This window comes from Falco punctatus, assembly GCF_963210335.1.
Source record: "Falco punctatus genome assembly, chromosome: 5".
NCBI classification, from domain to species: domain Eukaryota; kingdom Metazoa; phylum Chordata; class Aves; order Falconiformes; family Falconidae; genus Falco; species Falco punctatus.
The window spans coordinates 53578510-53600337 of record NC_137584.1 but is presented as its reverse complement, the minus strand read 5'-3'; positions in this window follow the sequence as shown (position 1 = coordinate 53600337).

Sequence of the window (21828 nt, the reverse complement as noted above, 5' to 3'; positions counted from 1 at the left end):
CACCACACCTTGCCTAAAATACGTGGATGACTTACAATACTGCAACTGCCTGTAACAGGAACAGAAAAAGGGAGAAAGAGAGAGAGTGCTCTTTCATTCTTGCAATGAATATTAGGCATTTTATTTCCAAAATTCCCTTGCGAGTTCATCAGACAATTTTATTTATAGTTTATGTTAGCCTTATCTTCTATACCATGTGACCTACACTAAGGGGACACCAGCAATCTTCACAGCAAAATGGAAGGAATAAGGAGAGACTGGTTATGCAGGAACAGCTGCTTGTTTTCAGCAGCATCACTGGAGAGTTTTTCACATTCTCCTTCTCCGCCTCTCCCCAAATGTTCAGCCTGCTGTGTGCAAGCTGGGTGTTTACAGTTCAGGACTATGGAGGAGGAGGAAATATTTTGCCTATTGTTCAGTGACGTCAATGGCTTCGCTCCCAGTCACTTGAGGGACGCTGGTGCTTAGCAAATGTCAGTACACTGCTGCTACTGCATGTGCCTTACAGTCTGCTTGCAAGGATTTAAGGTCTCTCCTTCAAGATAGATCCAGTTGGTAGATGAGGCGGGTGGGAAAGGCAAAGAGTGATAGCCATGGAAAGCTGGTCTGCTGCTTTTTGCATGGGAAAGCATTACATGCTGGTTTCTTATTGTGGCATTAATATGGCATATTTATTAGCATTAAATATTGGATTTAGTATAAAACTGTCTTCTCCTGCATCAAGTGCTTCCCTCTCACATTCTCTTCCTCTATATTAAATCAAGGTTCTAAAAATAACACAGAAGACACTGACAATTTAGTAATTAATCAGGATAAATAGTTAACATCTAACTATATTCTGTGGTTTTTTTGGCATGCTCTTGTCATGTATTTTGTTACCAGATATTGATAACTGAATTGCAAATGTACTTTGCTGAAGATTTTTTTTAGCTCAGGGCTGATAATTTTTTTTAACTCATGGTTTTGTGAAAGTATGCTACAGTTGATGTTCCTAAAGGGGCTGCAATTGGAAAGCCATGCTTTAACCACTTTATTTTCATTAAAAAACATTTTAATTTATTTTTGGCAAACTTTGCTGCCTACATTTGTGATTGAGAGAAATGGATATCTGCAGCCTTTGAGTATGTGTGCAGGAAAATAGGTTTTTAGAAAACACCGAGAAATCATTCCTTGGTGTCAGTGCTTTATGTTAAGTTTTTGTAGTTGAAATTGAAGCAGCTGGTTTTGAAAAAATTATCCATAATTTATCTGAACAGAATTGTGACTCTGACAGGACCGAAAGTTCAGCCTACGACTTATTTTGATGCGAGACCCTGGATTTATTTCTTATTAATGAAAAAAACACTGTGAAAATTCCAAGCACTTTGAGGGTTTATTAACACTTATAGTATAGTGTAGCACTATCCTGATACTTTCAGATAAAGGGAGGACATAAATAGCCATTTTTAGGGCAAAAATGGGAAAGCTAAGAGCAAACGATGGTGAATACAGAGACTAGCACTGGTGTTATAATGGGAAACAAAAGCATGAGACAAACTAGTATCAGTGCCTTCTAGGCACTGATCATCATCCATTGCCTACAGGGATATACAGAATCACAGAGAAGATGCCGTAGGTAGCCTGGCTTTCCATACTGAGAAATAACTTGTAGATGGTTTGAGGTGATACGCACTTAATTCTATACACTTTACTTTTTAAGTTGCTCATATGTATGAATCATTCACCAGTCAACAGAAAAAGGGCCTTATATCATAATACTTCCACACTGAAATTAGTAAGAATTTTTCTGATAGATGACTGAAGAATGAAAATAAACCTGACCAATAATGTCTATTCCCAAAATGTCAAAATTTCAGAAGACGTGCACAAAGCTAAGGAGCAACACCAAAGCAAAGTTTTCCCATAAGCTGGCTTACTTCTGCCAACTGATTGATTTACAGTAAGTCTTTAATTGTAGGATTGCATGTTTCCTTTTTTTCCCTTCTCCTCCAAAGTGGTTAATTTTAACTCCAACCTGCCTGGACCTCAGCAAGGGGAACAGTCCAAGGCAGGAGCTATTTTCCTTGATCTCAATCCTAGAGTCTGGTCCTACAACAATCTGCGGAAATTCAGGAAAAGTCTGTGTTGCTTTCAGTATGCACAGTGCAGGCAGAAGTTTTAGAAAATTAAGCTAAAGAGCTCTATCAAGCCTATTTTAAACATACATGTTTTTCAGATTTTTACAGCTTGTCCAGCTGAAGTGGTCTTTCTTGAGGAATAAAAGGACACCAAGAGATTTAATCTACCATCTTCATTGCAAAGCATGGAGGCCGAAGAGGTTCTGAGCAAAACCGTTGTAAGAAGTTTTAAATACAGGAAATAATAGACTATTTGGTTTCCCCCACAATTTCATTACTTAAAAACTCAGCTCAGAGATGATACTCAGCAGGGAAAATTTCAGCCCAAATACTTAAAGCTTGAGAGATTATGACAAAGCAAATGTTAAAAAGCTAGACTACATGTGTCTTACTAAAGTTAGGGTTTAAGAGGCTGAGATACAAGCCCAAATTATGTACAGTAAGGGAGGAGAGTTTAGAGTCTCTCTTTAGAGATTAGATACAAATCAGGATGGAATGTAAGGAAGGATTTTTTTCCCGTCCTTTTGGTTAGAGTAGTAATTTCAGAATGGTAAATGATAGAATAACTAAGAACAAGTGTTTAGACAGGTTTTCTTCTCGGTTTCTGGACACGAAAATATTTCCCAAAGCATCACTCATGCAAAAAAGAGTCTCCTGAGGTCTTTGTTATTTAGGTACAGAGTTTAACTGTATTTTTGTTCAGCTGTAGGTGTCATATTTTGTTTATATAACAAATTCATGCTCGAGATATGGAAAAAGAAGGCAGGGGGACAGGACATGGTTGTTTCATTTTTATGCCAAAATCTTTGCAAAAGATCAGGATAACAATGTTATTTTCTTTTGTCAAATATCTTTTCCCATAGGATTTACAGCTCCAATAACATGTAGCAGATAATATGAATGAGATCTTTTTTATATATGTTAAATTATAGGAGCAGGCATTTTCAGGAAAAAATATCTATACCTGCTTTATTTGTTTGCTTACACAATCTAAATTGCCATACTTTCGACCGTCTCATATCCCAGGTGGTTTGGTTTTGCTTCATTGATGTATACTATGTTTTTAAGCAGCACACAACTACAGAATATGGCCCAACAGACAACAGAAAAGGGTCAAGCCACCCAGACCAGATTCCTTCTTTGAGAGGAGGATAATCAAAAGATCAAATACAATGTATTTTTTCTGATTTACTGTACTGGGTGTGATCAAGATGATAAATACCTGGCAAGATTCCAAGTATTCTGGGAAATCTGTTTCAAATCAGTGTTGAATGTTGGTTTCACCATCCGAAGACAGTCAGGACAGCCTGTTGTAGTTTCACTCCTGTTATTCCATTCAGTCTGTAATCTTTCAAAATGAAAACAACTGTTAAAGGAAGATTTGTCAGCACCTACCCGACGTGGCGTCACCACCACCTCTCAAGGAGGAAGCTACTGAATTCAATGAGTAGATTATTCCTGATGAAGAATGTTTGGTAAATCTTCTGCAAAGTATTGCCCATTTATTTGTGAATACTTCATCAGCTTTTTTACCAAAGGCATTAAGTCCTAGAATTCTGCTTTACCTGTTAATTACAGAACAACCTGGCACTTTACTTAAGAAGCACATTTTATAATACTAACTCAAAACAAATAATCTTTTTGCAGACCAAAATCTTTTTGCAGACCAAAGGCTCACCTTTCTTTTTTCTATATAGTCATCTTACCTCATGGATAGTTCTGGTTTGGACAGAAATAAGAGATTAAAAGTTTTTCCGAATTTGAATCACAACTGAATTACCATTACCACAGTCCCCCCCAGCAATTTTTTCCTGATTTGTCAAGAAGTTTTCAGGAAGAGTGTTTCATCTAATGGGAAGGAACATAGTGTAAAGATTCTGAAACATAATATAGAGCATGAAATATAATACTTAGTCTTCCCTAGAGGCTTTTACACAGATACACATATTTAAAAATATCAAAGTAAAATGTATCATATTAAATTAATATACAATACTGCTATGATATATGTAGTCATAATTATCTTCTTCTTGCAGGACTATAACTCCCACGAGACCAAAGCCCAAACTGTGCTTTGGCTTTAGAAATCTTTTCATAACATGCAGGTACAAAGGCATGTCCAAAATTATTAGTATAAATAGAAAATAGGTGAAAGTTTAAATACTCTCCACTTAACCTTGATTTTTTATCCCCCACTAACCTGTAAACAGACACCTTTTCACCTTTCACCTTCTAAAGGTGTTTCTAGATCAGGTTTACATTTCCTTTACTTGTCTTAAAGATTTTTTTCTAACAGCATCAAATAACTGTTTGCCAGATCTCAACTGTTACAGGGAGGAGATCTGTCATCACCCAAAGGAAAACAATGAATTGTGTCTAGCCAGAAAATAAAGCGAGCACTTTCTTCACATAATAAACTAGTTCCTGGCAGAGCTAGTTTTCAAATAGACAATATAGAAAGAAGAGTATGTCATGAATTTTGTTGTTATGATAACACTGTCCCCTGTATACCAGGTCTAAGAGTTTTTGGAAACAAAATCTATGGCAAGTCTTTGGGGGGTGGGGGAGAAAAGAAAATAAAATGTGTTACATCACTTGTTTCTTCAGTGGAGTGGGTAGAGACAGAAATTAAGAAAGGGAGCTTTGTTTCCTCCCTCCTTCCCTCCCTCTGCCTCCTGAACCTCCTTCCCTTCCCTTTCCTTCTCCCCTCCTTCTCCTTCCAGCAAGACACTTGTCTAGTGCTGTTGCTCTGTGTACTGTGGGTCCTTCATTTTAAACTACTACAAAACAATTAAGAAAATCCATTTAAAAATGACATATATGGCTAGCTCAAATGGTTGTTAGGATGGTATTCATATTGTTAGAAAAATAATTTTGAAGTACATGAAATGTATGAAATGTGAAAATCTCATCACCTGGCAACACTGTTAAGTTAGGTGGTTGCTTTGGTGGTTCCTGTGATTGTAGCCCATGTTTTGGAGAAAATCTGAGAGCGACATTATATTCATTACAGTATTATATCCACCTCTCGACCTGTTGTAATGGCTTGGACTTTAATCTTCAGGCCCCTTGAGAATTGCTTTAGGGTAGTTGCTTCCAAGAAGATTTTTTGTGAGCTCTGCCACACCACATGTAGTGATGGCTCACGAACTGGACTTGACAGGAAAGGAGACAACTGTTCTAAGGTGGGCATTTCACTCACCTGGGCTCAGACTAAAAGACAGGCTTTCCCTTTCAGGCATAAATCATATTGGTACACAACAATTTCTTCAGCAAGAGAGTGCTGGCTAAGGAATAACCAGTTAGCTGTTTTCATGAAAACCAAATGGAACTGAAATAAAAAAATAGCGAACCTCTTCAAATAAAGGAGGAAAGTACAGTCCTTGTGGGGAGCAATAATGCCACTGTTCAAAGTGATGTATGATTCTTAAATAAACATTATCATAGGATATTAACATTAAATATATTTATAATACTGTCTCAGATCTTCTGGGAGTCCCACTGTATTTTACAGACTGTTTCTCAATCACAACTGCAATGCAGTGGGTGGAACATTACAGCTTTCTGCATCGAAAAAGGTACGCAGAAGCTTTCAGCAGAATGCTGTGTGCAAGAAGAAAAAAAACAAAACCAAGCTAGCAATCAAATTGGAAGCTGGCAAGGAAATATGGAGGGGGAAGGGAATAAAATATGCTTTTTTTTTTTTTAAATTTCTAAAAGTAAGACAAAGTTTTGTTTCTCCTCTACAAGATAGCAGCATGTCAGCATGACATGCAAGTTTCATGCCAGCATACAAGCCAGGGAATCTGCAAGTAGCTGGTTTATTGGAGGGGGAAGAAAAGGGAAACAGATAAAAGGAGACTGGAGGAGGGGAAATTTGGCATATTGTTAGTCTGTAAAAACATTTGGGAGAATGGTGCACATTGGAAAGTACCTCCTCCTCTTTCCAGGATAGCGTGGGGAATGGGATAAACACCAGATGCACACAGAGGAGGGGAACTAATGCCTGGAGGGAATGGTGTCACTTGATACTTGGAGGGTTAACTGGTCCAGAAGGGAGGAAGCAGGGAGGAATAAGATTCAATGCAACATAGGAGAGAGAAGCTGTTAGAGTTTGGGTCTAGCCCTTGGCGAGAAGGTCTACTAGAGCTTAGTGACAGGGAGGGATCTCATGCCTCAGGTAGGGAAGTTTATCACAAGAAAGGGTGTGACTCCAGACCTGGCATCGGAAACGTGCCCTAATACAGAAAGGGGTGCTGGCTTTTGTGTCTGGGCTCAGCCTGGCTTGGATGATGAGACCACTTTCAGCATGACGGAAACTCAACCTTGGAGGGACAAAAAGTTACCCCAATTTTGTGACTGGTTGGGCCTCTGCTCTACTACTTGTGCTGATCCTTGACAGGCCTCGATGCTGAGCCACTTGGAGATGCTGAAAACCCAAGCCACAGAAGGATGCCACACTAAAGAGCAGGGATACACGTAGTCCCAGAGCTGGGGCACCATTTCCCCTCATCCTGCCAAGGCTGCATGCAAAACTAAGGGCAAGACATGAGGATTGCAATGGAAATTGTGAGATGGCTATGCCATCTATGCCAGGTGTAACACGTTAGCGTGGGCTGAATAGATCTCTACTGGCCATCATTTAACTTCTTTCCATATAAAAAAAATAGATTATTCAGGTCTCGTGTTAACAGAATCAAAATTTTATGTCAGCCCCCTTACCTGCCATTCTCAGCTTAATCCAGCAATGGTCAAAAGGAGAGAGGAACCAGAAACTGCCAAGTGCTGCAATCTCAGTACATTTCATGTAATTTATAGCCATTTTTCAATTTTATTTTTCTTTACCAATTTTTATCAGTTTTTCTTTTCTTATAAAGGTTTTTGTAGCATTTACTACCATGTAAGTAGTACTAAAAACAATAATATTTGTATTATACTAGTCCCTAGAAACTCCAGCGGGGGTTGGGCTATATGTAAATACAAAAAAAAACCCGGACACCCACATGATCTTTGCCCTAAGCAATTTACATACTGAACCTCGCTGCAGCTAAATTGTATTCTATCCAGTCTCCTAGATCAAAATGCTTAATAATGAGTAAGGAAGTTATCCTGTAATTACAATAGGATTCATGTAGCGCATCACTCTATTTTTCAGCTCTTTTTCTCCTGCTCATTTATTGTCTGCAGTTGCATTACATTGCTTTCTCACTCCATCCCAAGAACAGGTAGGATTCGCTTGCCACATATAATCAGATCAGCACAGAAAAGATTTATTTTTTTCTTTCTCCCTGCGTGAAAGCTATTTTCCCTGAGTGGTGAATGAAAAAAATCTTACAGTTAAACAGCGCTTTTAATTTCTTTCCTATACATACAACACACTGTTTTATCTTGATAGCCTAACACGGGAATTGCCACAGGAATACTTTGTTCTATTCCCTTTGGCAAGTTATTATCTTTGAATATTACCTTATTCTCCTATGGAAGGATGGCTAGGTACGATGCACACCCAAAACAGCAACTCCGCAATGAAACATTATTTCACACAGGATCTTTATGCAGTTTTTTTACGTGGGAAGCCAGGCTGTGGTGTGTAAGCCTGTCAGGCTCTCACAGTGGATTAGCATGGCTGTCACACTGTGTAGGAAAGATTGCTGAACTGTGTCAACATGAACAGTACATCAGTCCTGCTGTCTTCTAAATTGTCACATAATCAATATTCTCCCAGTCCTCTCTTCCTTTTGTGACGGCCATTTAAGACAGCACTGTCTGCTCAGCTAAGATGTCTGCTGCTTCCCTTTGGTGCCTTAGGTGCATCAGGATGATTTCCTCTGGATAATTGAACTCTTTCTGTATCTACTTGTGATGAATGTGTGAGTGGCACAATTTTTCTGTGTCTCCCATCAGTATTTCTGATTGAAGAAAGGACAAGAATGAGGCAAGGTAGAGATGAAGTTTTACAGACCTATAATGAGTACAAGGGTGTTCAAGAAAAGGAGAAGAATCTCTGCCATTTCCTTTCATTTCTCTTGCTGCTCCGAAGAGGCAGCACAGGTGAATGATGCTGGCGGACCAATATCCATCCAAGTACATCCATGCGCAGGAATTCCTTACATTAAAGCGTGTCCTTTGAAACAGTGACCAAATACAATCAAACTGAAGACAGAGTGGGCATCAGTTAGCAAAGGGATGAAAAGGTGAGGAATGGGTATTAAGCATGGAGGGAAACCCAGAGAAGCAAAGAGCAGCTCTGAGGTGAGGCTCAACAAAGCAGCAACAAAGCAGCAAACTTGACTGGGTTTATGAGGTGTTTATTTTGCAAATGAACCCTTTTAGTTAAGCTTAAAAACAAGGAAGGAAGACATATTCAAGATCCGTCACACCTCAGCAAACATTTGAGTGCCATTAATGATATTAACATAACTGTTGGGCTGAAAAGGCTGGGCTCAGCTTGGTGTCATGGTAGCCTGACAAACAGGTTTGGACAAGCAGAGGCAAAACTTGAGAATGAACCAGAACAGAGGAACTTCAGCTGCATGACTGTAATCTCTCTTACTGTGGAACTGCTCAGAGAAATTAACAAATTAATTTTAGTAGGGTGTTTGTAGGTGGAATAAAACCAACATGCTATTAGTTTATTGTCTTCCTGTAGATACTTTTAAAAATTTATTTTAGAAATTAATCATATTTGAACAATGTTGAACAATAAGACTGTCAAATTGCCACGTTCACTTATTTCATACTTCCCCAAAGCAGAAAGAACAGAACCCAGCAGGCATGCTAGTTGAGCATAGTGGACAGGTGCCGTGGTCGAACTTTAAGCTGTATGAGAACCACACTGTTCCAGCTGCGGGAGAGGCATAAGGCTGGGAAGCAGGGAGGTTCTCGTAGTGAGACTAGCCAAAAGAGAGAGGAAAAGCTACACCTATGGCAGATGAAGTAAATGGATGAGTTCTATAGCCATTACATTCTAAAGAGGATCATCTACTTAAATTGTATTTGAATGCCCATCCAAAAGTCAGCGTGCCTTTGGCAGGATTTGTTTCTGAAAACACCCTTAATCCCTAGTGAGTTTTATTTGACTCTGAGTTCAGTATAAAGGGTCCTAGGATCATAAAAAATACTTACATTGTTGAATAAAATCAGGATTCTCTGCGCTGCTTCAGCTGGATATGTTTTTCTCTATTTTTTCTTTTACTGGTGCATAGGTGGTATGTAGACTTTCTGGCACCATTAATTCAATGCCTTTCTCTAATCCTACAGGTGCACAGATTACATTTCAAAACAGGTAAAGTATTTCTACATGTATGTGCTTAAAGTATTTCTACATGTATGTGCTAGTAGTGGCTTTTTTACGTTTCCCTCTGAAATATGTGTGCATAGACTGTAGCCATAGCTGGCGCTATTACAAATCTTTTTTGACAGCAAGGGTCTGGAGGAAGTATGACTGGACAACACTTTGTCTTGTTAGGCATGTACAAATTTGTTTGGTTGCTATGACAAATGCGCCAAAGCCACATGCAATGCTGAGCTCTAATAGTACAAATGATAGAGGGCAAGGTAGAATAAAATGAAGGAAGTGTTTATTGGTCTTCAGTGTCTTTCCAAAGCAGCCTATCCTCACTTTGCCTGTTTTCTCCATCCTCTAAGATTTCTTCATCTGGCCACTGTGGAACAAAACTGGAAAATGTTTAGTGTATAATACAGAATGAGCCAACATAAATTGAAGTTAATGCATAAAACCAGGCGTGCTGTCCTTTCTCTCCCCACAACCTGCTGCTTTTTCTTTCCAGTACTGCTGGAGGAAGAATATCTTTTGCTCATCTGAGACACTTTTTGGGCCATTCCCATCTGAAAGTACTGAGTGTATCTTTTCTAATAGTCCAATGAGTCAACTTGTACAGACAGCTCACCATTTTCTTGTGGTCTAAGAAATTTCAGAAGAAGACTGAAGACCAAATTACATATTCATATTCTCAGTAAACACAAGGTTGTTATATTAGTAGAAGCTGGAGAAAAAATCCAGCAGTTTCATTTAGAAGAAGGTAACCCATCACTATAAATGAAAGTAAGTTGAGGAAAATCGGCTTTCTTGGAGGCAAAGTTAAGTATGCAGTAGAAATCCTTCCCAGTGAACAGATATTCATAGAATTTGTGTGTAAAAAGCATGGTGCTAAGTAAAACAAACCAAAAAACAACAAGTTATCAGGTCTATAGGGTTTAAATATTCCCAAACTTGCAGACCGAGTTGGCAGTTGCTGCTTATAAGGTAATTCAAGAGTGGAATATCATATGGTGTTAACTGTCAGGACTGGAGTGCTTTGGTAGCAATGTGTGTGGGAAGCCTGCACAGAGCCCGTTTGCAATGTGCCTAACAACCAAAATTGTTTTGCATTACATCCACCCGCAAATTGAAAATGTATGCAATATTTATTCTAGTATAGTTTTTGGCATAGTTTACACCTCTAACACTTTGAACAATTTAAGCAAGCCTGGGGATCTTATCGAGGGCAGTAAATTAGAACATTTTGTTTGTAGAAAAAGGATTTGCTGTACTCCACTGCAAAAGCCAAGCCAAAGTTGAACTATGTCCTTTAAAAAACAAAATAAAACCTTTTTATAAGATAAACTGTCTCCATCTAGAAAATAGTTAAATAATGACCTTATTGACAGCAGCTGAACAAACTTGCCATAGAAAAATGTGTAATTTTCAATGCGTTTGGATTAAGGTTTTCCCCCATTTAATTATGTTATATAAATATATTTCTATAATGTATACAGACCCTCACTGGTGTTTGAAAAAACAAACACAAATCTTGGAAACATGTTATAATGATTTCAAGTTTTTCAAAAGTTTACTTTTATGAAGTCCTGACGTATATACAAACCTTTCTGTCCTTTTAAAATAGTACATGTATGGAGGTACAGACTATGTTTTAGATTGTGAAAATAAAATGATATTTGCATGACTAAAACCTTCTTGCAGTTTGGGTGGATATGGCCACTTGAAACTATTGACAACAAGCACAGCGAGCTACATAAATCATCTGTGAGGCTTTTAAAACAAGGAAATTAAGTTCAACCTACTTCTGAATATAATTTACTGAGGCCCTTTGGTGCTATCACAGGAATAGCTTTTTTATCCTCCACTTTTTACCCGAGCTGTTGTCTATCTTCTCTCTACTGTAATTTACATTACCTCCGTTTTTTTGATATGTTGATTTTTATGAAGCCCCTATGAGATAGAGAAATACTCTTTATAATCTCATTATAAGGGAACAGAAGCGTTGTAGAGCCAGGCTATTTACTGAGTTTTTACAGCATGTTTTGCAGTAGTTCAGCAAGTTCACTCAGCATCAGCTAAATCCCAAACAGAGTAAGCCAAACATTGCACCGTTTAGGGTAATTTAGGAAAAAGCCCTTTTTTTTTCAGGAATACACAAAACTGCCTCATCCAAAAAACCCAACCAAACAAACAAAAAAGAAGAAAAGGAAAAAAATCACAGCTAAAAACCATAGCTCAAACTATAGCTCAAACACAAATCACCACTTTTGTGGTATGAATTGGTCATCCATAATGTTACAATTCAGGGCAAAAGCTGGGCAAGCAGAGTCTTGAGTGGATCCCAAAGGAGATCAAATTGTCAGCATTTGTTCCTGGCAAAGAGGCCCTCTCAAGTGGAAGCAGACACCCAGCAGAAGATGTAGTTTTTAATATTTTTATCCTGACCTAAGGCTGTGTTGAGCTTATGTTCCATGAAAGGAAAAGTTAAGTAATGTAAGAGAAAAAATCCAGTACGTTCTGGCTTCATGTTCCATTTAAGGAAACATTGTCCACAGAGTTTAGTTTCTACCTCTACTTCACGTGGTTCTAGATACTAATATAAAGATTTCTAATTTCTCCATTTGCTTTCAGTTAAACTGTTAACTATCTGCTGGATATCTGGTGCAGAAATTGGAGGGAAGGGGAGTCCTCACTGTAGCACCTAGCAAAAGCCTTCATTTTCTGCAGATTTTGTTTCCTCTTTCAAATTAAGTTCAGTCAGAAGCAGCAAATGGCAGTGTTTCTCTCCAATAATATGGAAAACAGCGAAATATTTATTAGACTGTATTTGATTTATTTGGTTGAACAGCAATTCTACATAGAAAACCCAGCAGGATATCATGGAGGTCAAAACTGCGGCACTTGCTTCTGAAGCTGCTCCATACTACTACCATTCAGCCACAGAGAAACCTAGGCAGAATGAGAAAAGAAAAATGGACAAATTGCTAGCAGCAAATTAAACCTGATCTTTCTTTGCATGTTTCAAACAAGAGTACCACAGAGAAAAAATAACTCTCACATTCTTGTTTAGTTGGGGTTTTTTTCTGTTTTTAAAACATTTGTAAACCATTGTTTGTCTCTATGTTACTACTATGATTAAGTGTGTTAATTAAAAAATTAGTTTAAAGTGCATAGTAAGGAGTGACAGACAATTGGAAAGCACTGGAGTCAGTATCTATCACTAAACTGACATGTTTTGAGATTTAGAATTGTTTGAATCATTTGTTGTAAATGGTTTATTTAGACAAAGCAGCAGCAACTTGGAGAAGTACCCAAGCTAGCTTGATGTGACATGGCTTGAAGACCAGTGGCAGCTCAGCTGTGGCACTACAGCGCTCTGCATGGGCTAATTTATCTTGTTCTTGGCTGCTTTTTTCCTTGCCATCTTCTGCAATGATCCAGATTTTGTTTTAATGTTCTTGTAAGTCATAATTATACACCAAATAATTTATGCAAACAAATTTCAACTTTTGGATAGCTTTTTCTGTGCTCACTTACATGAAATATGGTATCACTCACTGAGTCACATTATTGTTTTTGTCCTCTGAGTCGATACATGACATTGCTACAAGGAAGCCTTAATAAATAATGAATAACAAGACAAAATGCAACCAATGCTCATTTGTGTAAACTTTTGAATTAGTTTTGGGACTCACAACTCTTCTGTGAATAAACTACCAAGCCTCTGAATAGCACTACACTATAAATAAGCAATAAATGCTAAATAAATAGTAACAAAGCATTCCGTTTCAGTGAAACCATGTCAGATTGAATGGTGAAACTCTCACTGATTTCACTGAGGTCAGGCTTTTAGTGTTACTCATAAAACATTCACTAGGCTTTTTTGTACCATTCTTTCAATTTGTTGACATCGTGATTCACTGGATTTTTACGGTTTGATAGTACAGCACAATGATGTTAGCTGTAATAATTTTACTTTTAATGAAAATAAGGAACATGCTAGAGAGTCCTTATTTTTGTAAAAAATTCAGTTGTTCATAATATATAGGATTGGATCCTCTAAAAGGCTATCTGGATCTGTGGCTTTGTAGGCATGTTTGCTTGCTTGACTATCTTTTATTAAGAACAATGACAAAATCTCAACATAAAGAAAGACCTAACCGGAGACTCTTTAAAAACCCCAGCAAAACCTTATGATGAATGTTCGGCTGTTTTGGTATATATTATTGCAGATATAGGATTAACACAGCTAAGCATTAGCAATCAGAGCTAGGAAAAAACCCAACCTCTTCTTTTTGTATTTTAAAAGATTCCCTGTAAAACCATAAGCCAGGGGTCCTCAAACTGTTTAACCAGGGGCCGGCGCGCGGATGCAGTGGCAGGCAGCCATCTGCGGCTGCTTGGTTTCCCCCCCCCCCACAACCCCCAGCGGGGGGGGCACGGGGGGGCACGGGGGGTCTGTAAATACCGGGGGCCGGATTGAGGACCCTGGGGGGCTGTATCCGGCCCGCGGGCCGTAGTTTGAGGACCCCTGCCATAAGCCAAAGTGAGAACCTTTTTTTTAGCCATGTGAGACAAATTACCAAAGGCTAAACCTTAACTAACATGTAAGCTAAATCAAAATACTAGGGCTTTCCTCTCAGCAGCTGAAGGCCAAGGATGGAAAAGTGGCTCATATTGAAGAGTGGGATGTCAAGGTCTTCTTTGAAGTGAAGCTCAGACCTCTTGAATACTGCAAATGCTGACAGTTCTGCCCCTTTCCATCATGGGGTTTGGGTACAGTCAAGATGCGACTTCATTCCCTCTGCAGAAGCAACCCCTTTGTGTAAAGACAGGAGTCACTGTGTCCTTGTTCCCTAGCATCAGGAGGCAGTTTTGTCTGTGAGGGTTGTCTCCACTTAATTAGCAAAGTAAGCAAGGCCCAGTGATATCTGTATCACCACAGACTTCCAGGTGAAAATCCAGAAGATGTGGCTATCTGATGGTGCATGATACCCTTTATTTTCCAGTGCTCCGTCAGGAGGATGTCTAGATAGTCAGGAGTCTAAACAAGATGACTGAGTAGCAGACACTGACCAGGAGGTGTTCTGCCCACTTGTCTACAAAATGAAAGGCTTACACATAGTGGAAGAGATCTCTGAAGGTACAGATCGGTCTCTGAATGCCTAAATCAGTGATCTTCATTAGATAGAGACACAAAACTTCTTTACACTTTGCAAGTTTGCAGGAGTTAAAACTAACCAAACTAACCACAGTATATGGCAAAATATTTTTTTTTTCTCAGTGGTAAGTACAGCTCATATACTTGCAGTTTCATAAATTATGGAAAAACATCTGTAGATATAATCTATCTGTGACACCAGTGGTTATCTATATTCTGAGTATTAGGTTTCAGTGACACCAATTGAAACAGTTGGTTGTATGAAAACAGTCCGATTCATGGTGCAGACAGCATCAGGCCGATTCCTGTGCAGTAAGCAGCAGTTACAGTGGTGAGAGAGCTGGATTCTGTCTGGATCTCAGTCTTTGGGGTCCTTACTCACAGATTCTAATTTCCAGGAGAACATCTTTGTGCCCAGGCTATGCGGTAGCTTGCAGCTCCTGAATTGTGCCATGGTGCAGCCAGAACACAAAAACGATGGGTCTGGCAGGGAAGCAGATGATGTCAAAGCCTGACACCAGTCTTGCAGTCTGAGGACACAGCTGGCAAGGAAAATGTCCTGGGATCTCCATCCCTCCCCTAGTATGTGGAAGACCATCACAGCCATCACATGTTTCTAACTGAATTCAGTGCTAGACTGAGGCATGTTCTGAGCACAGTCAGCAAGCAGAACTCTTCAGGAAATTTGGGCAGAGAGGTGCTTGGGGTTTTGTGATGTATGAGAGATTTTTGCCTGAAATCCTTAGCATCTGAGGCATTTTTTCTGACTTGCTCCTCTAGACGATGCTTATAGTCATGTGTCATAATTTTAGGTAGTCCTGCAGGAAGCAGGGAGTTGGACTCAGTGATCTTTACATGTCCCTTCCAACTCAAGATATCCTATGATTCTATGACTTCAGGTGCCTAAAATGGCATTTTAGCTCCTCAACTCACTGTCAGATCTGTCCCTAATGTCTCATTTGATAATACAGCAGTAGGTTCTCACATTTAAGACTGCAATATGCTCAACAAGTTGGCTTTGACAATGGGTCAAGAAGACGTAACTTCTGTAAGAAGCTGGAAAAAGAGAAGATAACTGAAAAAGTCCTTAAGTGATTTGGCTTCAGTATGCTTACTGATGATAGTCAAGTAAGCAAGAGGTTAACTCTTTATTAGTGTAATACAGTAGCAGATAGGCAGGGAAGTTATAAACAGCCCGCAAAAATTCTTAAACAAAAAGTGTTTGGAAAGCTTTTGGAAATTCTCTGATGTTATAAGTTAATCAGTTGTTGCTTATTAATGCAATTAATTAATGCAAATTAAATGGTAAAACAATTATTTTCAATTGCATGTTAGGAACAGAAGGTGAAGCTACAGACAATATTTCACCCACACAGCCTCTTCAGTGGATGAAAATGACTGCAGCAAGGCTAACCGTCTAAAAATCAGTTTGAGATAAATTGACTGACAAGTATGTGAAATTGAAATCTTCTCAAGTTAACTTGAGGCAGATCTACCAGATCAGTCTAGATTAAAACAAGGGTAGCACTAGTCCTCTTCTCTCCAACTCTGTAGACATCACTGCAGCAAGCCTGGCTCTTGCCAAGTCTGTGATGCAGAAATGACATTTGGTGTTTAAAAATGTCCTCTTACTGGTTCAAGCCAAAAGTGCCTTGGGATCCACTGTGACATTCATTCATTGAATGGAGCATTTTGCCTGTGCACAACTTTGGCTGCACAAGCTGTGAGTCAGGCATAACCAGTTTTTAATGGAATAGCTTGTATTTTGCCCCAGGCACCTGAAAAAAACTTGAAGTTCACACTGTCCAGCTCAAAACTCTAAGTCTGGAAAGTCTTTTTTACCTCTCTGAACTGTTAGCAATAGTGATGTATAAATACTTTTCATTGGGGAAAATATCTGGCAAAAAAACATTTTAATGAGGGAGTTTGAAAAGACTGCTACTGCTTTTGAGGGCTTTGATCTACTCCTCTTGTTAGGTTACTAATAGACTAAGAGAGGACAAAGAAAGTGACTGGAAAAGTTGTGATTGATTAAATGTGATTAATACCATTTGCTATAAAATCTGAACCCACAGAGTTATTACTTAATAACCCAGTTTATTCCCATTTCCACTGCAGAATTCCTTAATACTTGTGTTTTACTGCTCTGTCCAGTCCACTTTTCCTAAATGTGTAATGAGATATTATGACCTGGATATAGAGAGTGCTCCAGAGTAAAGTAAAAGTTATACCATGATGTTCAGCAGACACCTGTCTTTCTTTAAATGTAAGCTTCATTCTCTCTTATCTCTGAACAATTCCTTTTCTTGACTGTCTTTATGCCCTTCTATTGCTTGTATTAAATAATGCTTCCAAAGAGCTGGCACTCAGCCTTATTATTTATGCTAAGTCCTATATCTTCTTTGATGTCTCTGCCTATAGTTTCTAAATTCTTGCCATAGCAGACTTACAGTTTTCTCAAAGTCTAGAAAGCTTTTGATTGCAGCAATATAAAATACAGGGTAACTTCACTAACATCATGTGTAGTCTAAATTCTCACCCAAGAGCAGGCTAACCTGACACAGGTAACTGTCAGGAAGACTGATAGGAGTGAAGGGATGCATCAGGTACTGCATAGCTTCCCTTCTCATTCTGTTATGCGTACTATGAAATTTCGGGGCAGGGGGGGGGGGGGGGTTAAGGGGTGGAGGTGGTGGTGGGGGGGAGTTGGAGCTTGCATTCATCTTTTGCATGTAAAAGCTATGTGATTTCTTTCCAAAGGGTGGAGATGGGCTGTAGACACATGCACACATTTTCTTGTTGGGAGCTTTGCTGGCTGGATAAATAATTTGACTAGCATTTCTGCATTAGAGCAAACTTGGAAAGAGAAAGAAGTATTTACTTGTTTTTTACAGCAAAAGCATTCATTGACTTTGTCCAGTTATATCCTGTGTTAACTTAAGTTTTCTTTTAGCTTTTTGTACCTAAACACATGCTTTTCAGTATGTATCACTCCAGCAGAGCCCTGTGACATCAGTAGAATTGTTCTAGATTTACAGCAGTATAACAGAACAGAACGTGGATCTGTATCTAGTTCATTCAGTCTTTCATTGTAACAAACTTCCAAGTTCATAAATAATCACTGTTCTTCAAATCCTCTTTTGCTAATCCTCACTGCTCTGCTTATTGAAATATCCAGAACTATACTTAAAGCAAAATTTACAGGTGGAATATTCCTAACTGTAAATACAACTGAATGAATTAGACTGTGTGGAGTTATTCAGATCCTTAAAAAGAAGCAGTGTTTAAGTAGCCCAGTGTGTTAGATTGTTTGACTTTGCATGCATGATTATTTTAAAGGAACGTTGAGTATTAATAGTACTGAAGTTACTGGAAAATAAGATTCTTAACAATTCTATCTATTGGGGCATTGGTTTCAGATGCTTGTTATATCCATACCCAGCATGTGAAGTCAAACCAGAGATTATCTGTCAATTAATCCAGATCACCTGTTCACTTATGACTAATAGAGGCACAGAAATCTGAAGTCATACTGTCCTTGCTCATTTCATAGAATAGTTTGGGTTGGAAGGGACCTTTAAAGATCATCTAGTCCCATTTCCAATGTACTGTTGGTTACTATTCTCAACAGTTATATTTCATGTTTCTCTCTCTGCTTCATGTGGAAAGCTGCTTGTTTCTTCTCGAAATTTTGCTGTATCTTCTCTTTTACATTCATATATTTTTAATTATTCTGCCCCTATAGATTATTTATCTGTCCTTGTAATAATCATAGTAGTTGAGTGTCCAGCGTAAGAAATTTTGCTTTATCTTCTGTTAACAAAATCATTTTGTCTTATTTTTGTGCTAATCTTATTTCAATGTCCCTTATCCATTTCAAACATCCTTATTTGAGTTTAAATAAATAGGAACATAACAATTGCCCTAATGGGTCATGTGAATGATCCATCTAACCTAATACTCTAATGGCAGTAGGAGATGCTGCTTAGAGAGAACACCCAAGCCTGGCCACTTTCAGTCATCCATTCCCCCTCTACTCCACCATCAACCTTAGCTGTTTCATTAGGGATGTCAGAGGTCAGAACGTTGCCTCTTCCTGATACTGTTTACAGACCTGTTGTGCCTGAATTTCTCTGATCATTTCTTACACCTGCTGAAAGTGTCTGCCTCTGCAACTTGATTTTGTGGCATCTTGAAATACATTTTATTTACTACTTGATCTTGTAAGAAAAGCATAAATCTGTGATTTACTGTTGGTCTCTATCTTGCTGATTCGATCAGAAGATAAGTTGTTCTATTTTAAGCAGGATCCCAATGAGTAACAAGTAATATTTGGTCCCTGCATATGAAAATTATCTTGACATTAATTACAAGAGACAAACAATGATATAAAAAATGTGAAGTATGATTTCACAAAAGTGTACACAGAAACATAGTTTGAAGAGTGATTATGTGAGCCTGAGACTCTAAATAATACCAGCATGACAAGCCAAAACATATTATTAATAACAATCTTGCCTTGTTTTAAGACTTGCTCTGTTGTGAAAGCCACAATCTAGTAAGACTATTAACTAGCAAATTTTAAAATAATCAGCATATGTGTATTCCTTCTCCAGTCTTTAGAAATGAATCAGCCTTTACACTCATGTAAAGAATTCAAATAGCAATAGCAAAGGGAACTGAAATTTCACAGTACATAGAACAGGAAAAAAGGCAACTATTGCGTATATTTCTGGCATTTAACTTCAATTCTGCAGTCCTTCCAGCACAGCGTCTGCCATTGTATGCTCATTTAATCTGGTGGTGTGTCAAAACTGATCAGGTTTTCATATTTTTGATAATATAATCCTGTTACCTCTTGACACTTCATTAATGTGACTTTACTTACAAAGACCAGCATTTATAGTTCATAAACCAGTTTTATAGGCACTCTACAATTCCATATGCATTCCTACTCATTACTGTTACACTTTGTTTGGTATTTGTTGTAAACTAGTGGTATTTCAACCCTTTGCTAATTGTGTAGCCTGCTGGCATTTCCAATGCAAACCAACATTTGCGGTTTTTTGTCATGCTGCCTTTTTAAAAGTTTTGGAAATATACCCTTATAATTTCCAATTACAATGAAGATAAAATCCTGCTTCATGTTCTTTGGCCACTTAGTTCAGAGACCAGAATTATATTCCTTGAATAGCTAGTTAAAAGCAAGGTAGAGCATTAAAGACAAGCAAGCTATGTTCACCAAAAATAAAAAAAAATGGAGTCATTATAAACAGAAGGGAGTAGCATGAGTTCAAATGTCAAACCATCATTGCAAAAGTTTCCATAGAAGACTCTGTGCTTCTCCAGCCACAATAAATTATTACCACAACCAAAATGAACTGCAGTCTTTTGCTCCAATATGTGAGGTCGTTTAGTTTTATTATTCATTTTATTAAGCATCTCCTCATAGTACACGATTCCCACATATTCTGACAGTCAGTCTTCAGAGCTAATAGGACATTCCAGGATCTGAGCCTCTTCAAAAAGGGACAGTTTGGTAGATATAGCTCACGTGTCTACCTAAGATGAAGTACATAGGAGTGGAGCAGTAGATTAACCTCTTTCTGTAAAGTACTGTGATCATTAATGACACTATGAGAGTAAGTCTGAAGAGAGACAATAAAACATCAAAGTTACCCAGCACATACATTTTTTCTGTCTACTTTTACCTCAGGGACAAAAAAAATGTTTGCATATTACACTGAAAAAACATCACTTTCATAGTACTCTCTGATTTCCAAGAACAGCAGCTGCTGCATTTCCTTCCCTGAAGTGTTTACTAAATGTTTGGATGTTTGGACCAATACTTGGTTCCTAGAAATCCAGAGCAACTTCTCTTTTCAGTGTTGAAATAAAAAGGTAGGGACAGGGGCAGTGACTCCTTTCTGTGCTCATGGGAGCTGGTGTTGATGGCAGCAGAGGTCAAAGAGAAAGATATGTAAAGGAAAAGAACATTATTTTCACCAGTAAGGAAGGGAGCCTGAACCCTTTACATCACTTTACACTGCTGGTGACATGGAAAAGTCCAGATTTTTAGTTACTGTTTTTGATGGTAATTTCCAATTGTCCCTGTTAGCGTCCGAGCAGAGCAGAGGATAATCAGAAAAGGCTGGTCACAGGCTGCAAAGGGACTCTTGCAGACACTGACAAAGAGGATCTAGAACTTGTCTTGGAATGCTATAGAACCCCAACAAGGCAGGAAGAAAAATGAAGGCAGGATTTGAAGGAGTGAAAAAAATAATTCAGGCAATAATAGGTCTGGCAGACTAACATCAATCCTGTGAAAAACAGTGGGAAAGATGATACAAAATTCAACTAAAAGAAGCTTATATAAATGATATAAAATTTATAAATTATATAAAAAAAAGTATCTGGACCATAGGACTTGTCAAGTTATGTCTTTTAATGAGCTGTTAAGTTTAGCTCATAAAGGTAGTGCTGTTGATTGAGTACACGCGGGTTTCTGTGAAACATGAGACCTGATGTAGAATAGCACTTTCTGCTAAGAAGTTAGGATGGTACAAAATTAATGTTTTACATGTCAAATGCATTAAAACTGACTAATAGGTGTGTGTTAAAATGGAGTTGTAAACCCCATATTTTTCATACACCAATTTATATAAAAAAAAAAAAAATCTGATTCAAAAACCATGCATGAATTTAAAGAGCAGAAGGACCTTACGTCAAAATCACCACAGATATGTTGTCTGGAATTTCTGCTTTTGATTATATGTCTATAACAGTACATCAGGCATCCTTCCAGTCAGATGTATGTCAGATGTGTCCAAAACATACGTCTAAAACCGTGCAGCTCTGTGTATGTGATGAAGAAGAAATGACCATATTTTAGTTAATGCACGCAAGGGGTGCTGCAAAAAAAGTTTGGTTCAGACCTAATGTTGCTCATCCCTGGGTTTTTCTGTTTCAGAGAAAGGAGACAGCATATTTACTCCTTAAGGTGGCAGCTAAATACATATACTGAAAATATGTAATGGCCTTGGCTCTTAGTCCTTGTGAACTTTCATGCAACACTATTACAGGCCGATGAATATATACTATGGTTTTAAGGAGATGCAATTAAATAAGTTAAGCAGATGGGGCTGAAGCAGAAAACCCTCCTCATAATGGTCCTTTGCTGTCAGTGGGTTCAACTTATTGAAGTGCTATTTTTTTCTCAAAGTACAGCATAAAAAAAAAGAAATTCCACAAGGCAATTCCAAGAAGTA